This window comes from Ylistrum balloti, unplaced genomic scaffold (assembly GCF_031769215.1).
Source record: "Ylistrum balloti isolate Yb309-2 unplaced genomic scaffold, AGI_CSIRO_Ybal_v1 Utg371224, whole genome shotgun sequence".
NCBI lineage: Eukaryota > Metazoa > Mollusca > Bivalvia > Pectinida > Pectinidae > Ylistrum > Ylistrum balloti.
Genome location: NW_026782663.1, coordinates 322,428 through 331,068, shown reverse-complemented (window position 1 = coordinate 331,068; position 8,641 = coordinate 322,428). Strand labels below are relative to the sequence as shown.

The window sequence follows — 8,641 nt, the reverse complement described above, 5'->3', positions numbered from 1 at the left end:
GACCCCTGTGGCCTTCAAGATGGATTAAGATCCATTCTTCTCACAAACTTAGTCAGGTTTCATCCTTGGAGCTAACCAATTAATCTACTGTTTCTTCAGATGAGGTCATTTAATAAAAAACTTGACGATCAACAGATGTCACACCATGGCATAAACTTGCATGCCTTTTGGCAGGTGAATTAATAACACCATTAGACAATAAGGTGAAATGATCTTTTATTGATTTGCAAATATTTCAAAAGATGATTATAATCTACTCAAAACTGTAATCAATTTAAAGTAAAAAACGTCAATCAAAATATATTTTCTTAATCGCCAGTATATTAAGATTAAACATTCTCAAAGCATTGAGTTATATGTATACCACTTTACTTTTATAGAAAGGTCCTTAATCTTTGATCTGACAGTGATTGTAAGGACCATAAGAGTCTTGTTAATCCAGCCAACATGAGACAGTAATTCTGATCCTGTCCAGACACCATCAGTCAAGTTACATTAACAACATGTACTAGCTGTCCTTGTCTTAATGGCCACCACAATCCAGTTGTCCTTTGAGACAAACATTTCTCATCTTAAAATTCAATACAGGGAATAACCACCCTGGTGGAAGTCCAAATAACATTCAGTAACTGCATGTAATAATACTGACCAACCCAGTCACTACGACCATATCCAGCCATCATTGGTCACTGGAAGTTAGTACTGACCATATCTAGTTAATTTGATCATATCTAGACACTATCAGTGGTTGTTCCAATAATATCCAGCCACCATTGATAATTTTACAGACCAACCTAATCACTTGCACAATATCCAGCCACCATCAGTGGTTGACTTGCCATATCTAGTCACTAGCATCATATCCAGCCATGGTCAGTGGTTGACTTGCCATATCTAGTTACTAGGACCAAATCCATCCACCATCAGTGGTTGACTTGCCATATTTAGTCACTAGGACCAAATCCCGCCACCATTAGTGGCTGTCTCAATAGCATTTAACCACCTTACTGACCAACCCCGTCACAATGACTATACCTCACCATAAGTGACTGTCTATACCATATCTAGTTACTTTGACAATATCCAGCCACAATTAGTGGTTGTCCCTAACAAGATCTCACAACAAATTTCACCAATTATAATTGTCAAATAGAGTGGTGGAACCACATCAATACCTGCTTGCTTATTACCTTGGCAACTGTATATCAAAAATGTTATAAAAAATCTCTATGTATACATAGACATATCTACAGCAGTTTGTTATAGATTCAATAAATACTGTACTCATTGCTAATCTCACTTTATTAATGCTCCTTGTAAAAAGGATTTCCACAAGATCATATACTAATCAGATATTAGCATTCTCTGATTAATTAGGCGTTATTCTAAGTTGCAATTTCTTGCTTATATGTACCTGGAGATATGTATATTATAATTTTCCATATGTACCACAGGGATTTCTTCCCGATTCTTTCATTCTAATGCAGAAAACACTTTAAATGTTCCAGTCAGAATCTAATTTACATCAATATAAATTATTTCAAAACTTCCATAAAAGGCATGCTATCTATAATTATATTTTAATGTATATAATGTATATATGAATAGAGACTACTAGTATATTAAGATGATTTAAAATGGAAAATACTTTTTTAAAACCTGCCTTCTGTTACAGATTAATTCAACTCTACCTTAACAGTCATTTCCCCTCCCCCCCTGCTTCAAAAAATCTGATACAGAATAAAACCTTGTAAGCATGTAACTTATCCTTTGATTGCAGTTTTTGTTCTCAGCATGCACACATATTTACTGGTAATCTAATTTTAGCACTTTTTGAGCTAGAGACATTGTGCTTAAATATTGTTGTACTAGTTTCAGTTTCTTCATGTCACCAATAAAGCAGTTAATGTGAAAGCACAAATACATCATTGTCCTGTTTTGGGACTGAAATTTGATAGTGCCAAAATAAGTACATCTACAGTATATCTCTGAAAACAATCTTAATTTGTATATATATAAACATATCCCATATAAATATTGTGATTACTGAAGACCAGTCCTCAGCTGCAACAAAGCAAAAAAAACACATAAAAAATGCCTCCTATTTCAGGTTTAAGACTGCTCGTGTTATTCCCATGTTAGAATTAACCTGTATCAGACTTTAATTAACAATATGAAATTGAAGTAAGGATGTAGTTTGTAAGTAATATTAATATTATTCACAGACTTTACTGGATGGCAATAGACAGACAATCCCAATAATTCATAGATCAGGACGAGATTGGATTGCATAACATTTAGCACATGTAGTTTGAAGGTTTGAGCAGTACCAGTCCAAAACTAACTTGCTGAATATCATTAGTTTTCAGAATTACTACTTAAAACAGGATTGTGTATACATATATTTCTGGAAATTATATGATATTCAGTACAGGTTAAGATGGAACATATCTTATTGGTTCAATCTTAACATTTGAAAGGAAATTCAGTAACTCTGCATGATAAGCTTTACATGGAACATTTCCAGTACAAGTATGTTCATTTATCTCAGGGAAACTCTGAGCCACATCAACCGCTTTTCCCTTCTCTTTAAATATGATAAACTCATCACAACAACTGATTAAATAGATTAACATACTATGACTGAGAATTAGTTATGAAAAGTTTTGTAAAAAGTATCAAAACATGTCGTGCAATGCCACTCAAACTATCATTTTGACCTGCACAATGGCAGGTTACCAATACTGAGACAAAACTAGTGTATACCCATAAATGATGACGATTGTGAAAAACAACAAAACAATTCATAACTATTTAAACAAATTATTACTTTGGTATCCAAAACAAAATCAAAACATCCAGTATTATGACAAAACTTATTCAAGCTCTGGAGAAGCAAACGGAACACTTTACTGTAAACATTACATCACACTACCAAAAACAATCAAAACATATCTATAAGAATCACCAAAATAGCATTAGGCACAATGTGGAACACTGCTGTTTTCTTCACATAAATAATATGCATAGGAAGTCAAATGGGCCCGCATTACTTTTCTATTTTTCATCTGACCACCTGAATTGGTCAAATTCTTAATCTTCTTCACCCTAGCCTGCTTGCGTTAAAGCCATTTGCCCCATGAAATCTTGAAAGCAGGTCTAGTTCCAACATGACAAAATGTGGTGTAACTGTTCTAGTACACCCACAGTCCATCTATTAGAAATTGTTTGGAGAAAATTTAAGATATTTTAGTCCTTTGACTTTGAATGTAGGTTGATGTGTATGTATCGAACAAAACTGGAAAACCTTTAATCAAAGCTGGCCAAAAAGCATAAATCATAATTGAAGCCAATTATATCATTTGAAAGACATATAGTTGTAAATTGGTACGAGTATATATGTTTGATATACTTTCAAACAAATGCAAATAAATAACATACTAAAAATACAAGCAACTGGAAAGCACAAATGTGATTAAATCCTGCATTTTACAAGTAATTCTACGACTATATTCTAGTGCTAGTTCACAGCAATGTTGTTTTTCATTGTGATATGAAGGTGTCCTTCAATCATGATCTGTAAAGTGCTTGAATAGGTCCAGTTCCTCAATAGCTTTTATGGATTCACAGCAAGTCACTTGTCACTCTTCCAGGCACCTGTAACACATAAATAAATGCATCATATTATTTGGTAATAGTGCCTTGTAATAAACCCATCCTCTGACTTTGAGTAGGTGGTTTAATGTGTTAATCTCCCTGCTGGCTGATAGAAAAGACAGGAGCAATATAATAGATAAGTAGGTAGAAAAAGAGAGAAATATGAAACTATTGATTTGTATATTTTCTTCCACAAAATTTATAATAATGACTACAGCAGTTAATTATATAGCACTATACAAAGTAATAAAGCTTAAGATTCAATATGTAAAAGGAGAAAGTAGGTGTGGCTTGTACGCAGTAGGAAATAACGTCTCCATATTCTAGCTGACGTTGCATGGTTCTTTGACTCAGTTGTAAGAGCCATGGATTATTACGCTGAAGACCTGGTTTCAATTCCTGTTGGAGTACTTGTCAGAAATGTGTATTTTCCTTGTTCTTTCATTCTGATGCCCAAAAAAATCCCACTGGTTGTGGTATTTAATCTCTGTCACATCGAGCTGATGGAGCATGCTTCTTTGGCTCAGTTGGTAGAGCCATCGATTGTCACACTGGAAACCTGAGTTTGCTCTCCGTCCTGGGCACTAAGCAGCAATGCGTAATTTTTCTTGTTCTTTCAGAAGTGTATACAGCATTGAATTGTTATGAAAATTAACACATCTCACAAGAGAGTTTAACCCAATATATATACCTGTCACTTAAATGCCCACAGTTACACATACACCTTATACTTTATTACAATAAATGTCCCTCGTCAATACAATATTGGTATTCATAACTTTCAGCCTAATAATAAACACCTGGTAGATTTTACATACAGAATTCAATGGCATTCATAAACTCATAAACAACCACAATAGAAAACTTCCCTTCCCTATTTATTCTTATCAAATTGATCACTGACAAGATGATAACGACGCTTTCCTTTCCCAGGTCTACAGCTCCAATGATAGGTAATAGATATCCTATTGATTAACTGTAACATGGGCCTTAATTATATCTCAATTCATAGTAATCATCAATTTGCTGAGGATATTGATCAAATTCCTTTTTGTTCCAGTTAAATGAAATGTCATGCTTATTAAAGGTAAAGGAAATGGCAATTAATGGCTTCATTATTTTCCTACAAATGACTTATTGGTTATTTGATAATGTCTCCAGGTCTTGATGAGTAGTAACAAGTTTATAGCAACCATCAAACTGTTTAATTGTTTATAGGGAAATATATTTACATATCACCCTGCAGTTGTGGATATGATGATAAAAGAGGACTAACAATCTCATAACACAGTAAAGCCTGTTCTTATAGTGCAAACTGAGAAAGACTTTTCTGACATCAAAGCCATTTGGATTGTGACAAACTTTTTAAAGCTTTCTTGTTTAAAATTAACTGTTTAAACATAAGCCTTATAAAAACTATTTCATCCTACATCCAGTCCATATTCTTCATGTCTCTCACTTGTCACCTGTGATTCAGTCAAAGTAACGTTTAAAAAACCTGAATATGTGTAATACTGATTGATGAAGACAGTCTGCATAATATTTATAATGAATATATCAGTAGAAAGCTTATCTACATTTTTCATTTTATTGATACAAATATTAAAATTTTTCCTAATAATACCACTTACATTATTATATCCTTATAAATTTTTTTTGCATACAATGAAATTCAAAGTGTTAATACGTATCAGTGATATTGAAGGTATACTACTAAACATGTACATTTGTGAAGTCGTTTTTATGTTTTCTCAATTAAAAACTCTCTGTACATATTAAGTTTACACATTTTCCTGTAAAAAAAAAAACTGTACACAATGTAAAGAATGTTATTTCCTTTTAAGATAAAGTTTTAGGACAGCATAGCAGCTGAGCAAACACATTCCCTAATAGATATGTATTAATGATTGTGCCTGACCATAATACATACTTATGATTTCCAACATACGAAAATTGATCCACTACAAACATTTCAAATTTTAAAGCACTGTATATCTTGCAAATAAACATAGAATTATGAAAAGACTGACAATACTTTAAATATTTCTCGGTAAGTACCGAGTTCTTAATCGCATGAACTGTAATATCAAATTCTGGTAACAATTTAAAACCTTCAAATTGGCACTGATTGAAATGCCTACCTAACTGGTTACCTGATTTTAAAACTGTTAAAAGCACTGTGTTGGAAAATGTGAACACACATTGGCCTATATAGGCATATGAAGCTTGTCCAATTCAATGTTTGTCTACAAGTTGTTATTAGAGATTGAATATACACAATGGAAGATTAAGGGACTTAGTTGAGTGTTGATATACCTATGTATATCAGTTGCTGTTGAGCGATTGATACAGGTTCCATTAGGTCGACCAGAATAGTCCATTGTGTTCCAACCTCATATTAAAGCTTAATAGAAGTTTAAAAATGCTCTACCAAACAAATTGGCATATCTGTAACTAACAAATAACAAAGGATTGGGTTGTGAACACAGTGCAAGATTAAAATTTTGCATTCTCTCTCTATTGATTTTGTTTGATGTTCCTATAGAGATTCAACTCAAATATGCCACACCTTAAATTCATTTGTAACAAACAAAACAATCATCTTTGAAAGCAGAAGAACAAACCCAACAAATGTACTATATGTATTGTTTAGTGGTATTTTATATTCTCGTATATATCTCGTGATTTTTCTTGTCTACCTAGCTATAAAAGTGAGCGTCAGAATGCCGGGAAGTAGATTGGTAAGAGACTGGTGTCTTTTCAATAAAATACAATGAGGAAGCTGTTTCCCTTGCTTGATATGAACAACTGTCACGGTCTCCTTTTTGTTTAATATATACCAAATTTTTCATCCTTTTTCTGATCCATCAAAAAATAACACAGTTCCCTTCTGTCTGTGTCAAAAAACTTGGTACAAAAATGCAGTATTGAACTGAGCAACAGATGAAGTAGTCTGAGGCCTTCTGCTTCGAAGACCATTAATATATTATGGAAAAAAGAACAAAAAATGTCTTTACTCTATAGAACAATTGCTAGACATTGGGAAGAGAGCTACATTTTCCCTGAGGACAATCAAATGACCAGAATCAGAGACCATACTGTCAGTTCTTAGTAGACATGAGAGTGTGATGCTCCAAAGACAAATATCCAATTCTTATACATTAAGCCAGTAAACTGTAAGTTGTTGGTACAGTGTTACTTTTAATGATAACATTCTTTTCCCCAAAAAAGTCTTGTATCTGCTTCCGGTGTGTGCAAATCAGTCAGACAATTTGGTAAACAAGCACAGCCACAGCACCACTAGACCTCGTTCTGATCAAAGAACCCAATCCTATACTGTCAGAGAGTTTGATTCAATCATGACATGAAGAGGACACCAAAAGATATTTCAATAGCTAATAAGGTTTATAGTAAAGGAAAGTGCATGTAGGAAGATTTGGAATGACAACAATTTCCATAATGTTTATAAATGTCTTCAAGAAATCACCTCATGTACATGCATCCAAGTATCAATGCAAATTTCTGCAAAGAAAAAGTAGCTGATACTTGAAGATGGTAATCCAAATTCCATCAATATTTCATTGGAAATGGGTCTCAAGGAGGCCCATGGCTTATCTGATGGTCAAATCATGTTGAATAGTGGATCAATACTGACTATAGAGGTTTGTCCAATACAGTTTCATTAATCTTTAAATTCGGACTGAAAATAGAATGTTACAGTTTGTTTGGGGTTATAAATCCTTGTCTTTACCTGCCCACACTGTTTGGAGATACCGGATATAGATGGTGGGGGTTATGCCACAATAGCCTACAGTAAAATTCCTAACCTGGACAAAAATGACATACCTGTGATCTTCAAATTACATCAATATTTGACCAAGTCGTCCTTACAATCATGTTTCATTTAAAGCAGAACCTCAATGCATAGAGCAGTATTATATGTCTTTCATTTGTTTAGATCAGGGGCAATAATCCAATACCTTTTTTCCTAAACTTCAACATGCTATAGACACCTCAGACCACAACATGTTCCCTTTTTAAGCTGTGATGACGGTCAGAATTGAATGAAAACACCCCAAATATCTATTCAGTTATGTTGAATAACAGAACATATCTAGACAGAATGTAAAATTTTGTTTGACCAGAAACTGTTCAGACACACTTCAGATTTCAATGAAACTTAAGATTTGAATTATATTCTGTATATTAATTAACGGCAATGCTTTGAAGGCTTTAAAGAACCACGGAGATTTTTAAGCTAATCAAAAGTTATTAAATAACCTTTACTAATGTACTTGACCAGAGAAGGATACCTAGTACCATTGTGCTTTTAATTCTGTTTAAACACTCTACAGCCGGGATAAAAGATCATTTCACTCCCATTAAAAATCTATGTAGATATCCTAGGGCAACTTGGTCCCATTATTGCTTGATGTTTACTGGTTCTCTGTGTTTGATCTTTTCTTTCCTTGTCATTATCTACTGAATTAGCCATGATGAATTCTTTTTTAAAGCATATACTGAAATTCATCTTTTTATGTGCACCAAATTGTCCATTAAACAAGAGAATATCTTTCAGCTTATGAACTGAGAAAGAAATCATCCTAATTTTTTTTTAACTATCTGTTTTGTATTTCTCTAAACATTTGTCTGGAAGCCTTCTTTCTCTGAAACTTCTGTGGCATCCTTAAGTTCTTGCTGATCAATGTCAATATCAAACAAGAGAACCCATTACCAAGCAAAGCTTACAAATGAAATTTAAGAAATATCAATCCAGTAGTTATTGACAAACTGTAAAGAAAAGGCAAAAAGTCCAAATCCCAGATGGCCATCTGTCAGCCATCTTGTTCTGCCAATCACACCAAAAACTAACCTGCTCATGCACCATTAAAGATCGACCTGGCATAATAGGGATGTTATCATTATGAATTGAAGAGCGCTCAATGCAGCACCCCTTTTTGAGAAATTTAGATAATTTTTTTTT

At 33.5% G+C, this 8,641-nt stretch overlaps 1 protein-coding gene across 2 annotated transcripts in view; it reads right to left on the bottom strand.

Moving 5' to 3' along the window:
• Window positions 1-204: 204 nt before the first annotated feature.
• LOC132561517 (F-box/LRR-repeat protein 5-like) overlaps window positions 205-8,641 on the bottom strand; it is a 63,879-nt gene continuing 55,442 nt past the window's right edge. The window contains exons 10-11 of one of the 2 annotated variants that reach the window (XR_009554710.1): window positions 368-3,657; window positions 205-307 (exon numbers count right to left, since the gene is read on the bottom strand). The gene's annotated coding sequence lies outside the window, so the exon portion shown is untranslated. Of the gene's footprint in view, window positions 3,658-8,641 lie in introns of both variants that reach the window. The other variant, XM_060226218.1, reaches the window with a different exon arrangement.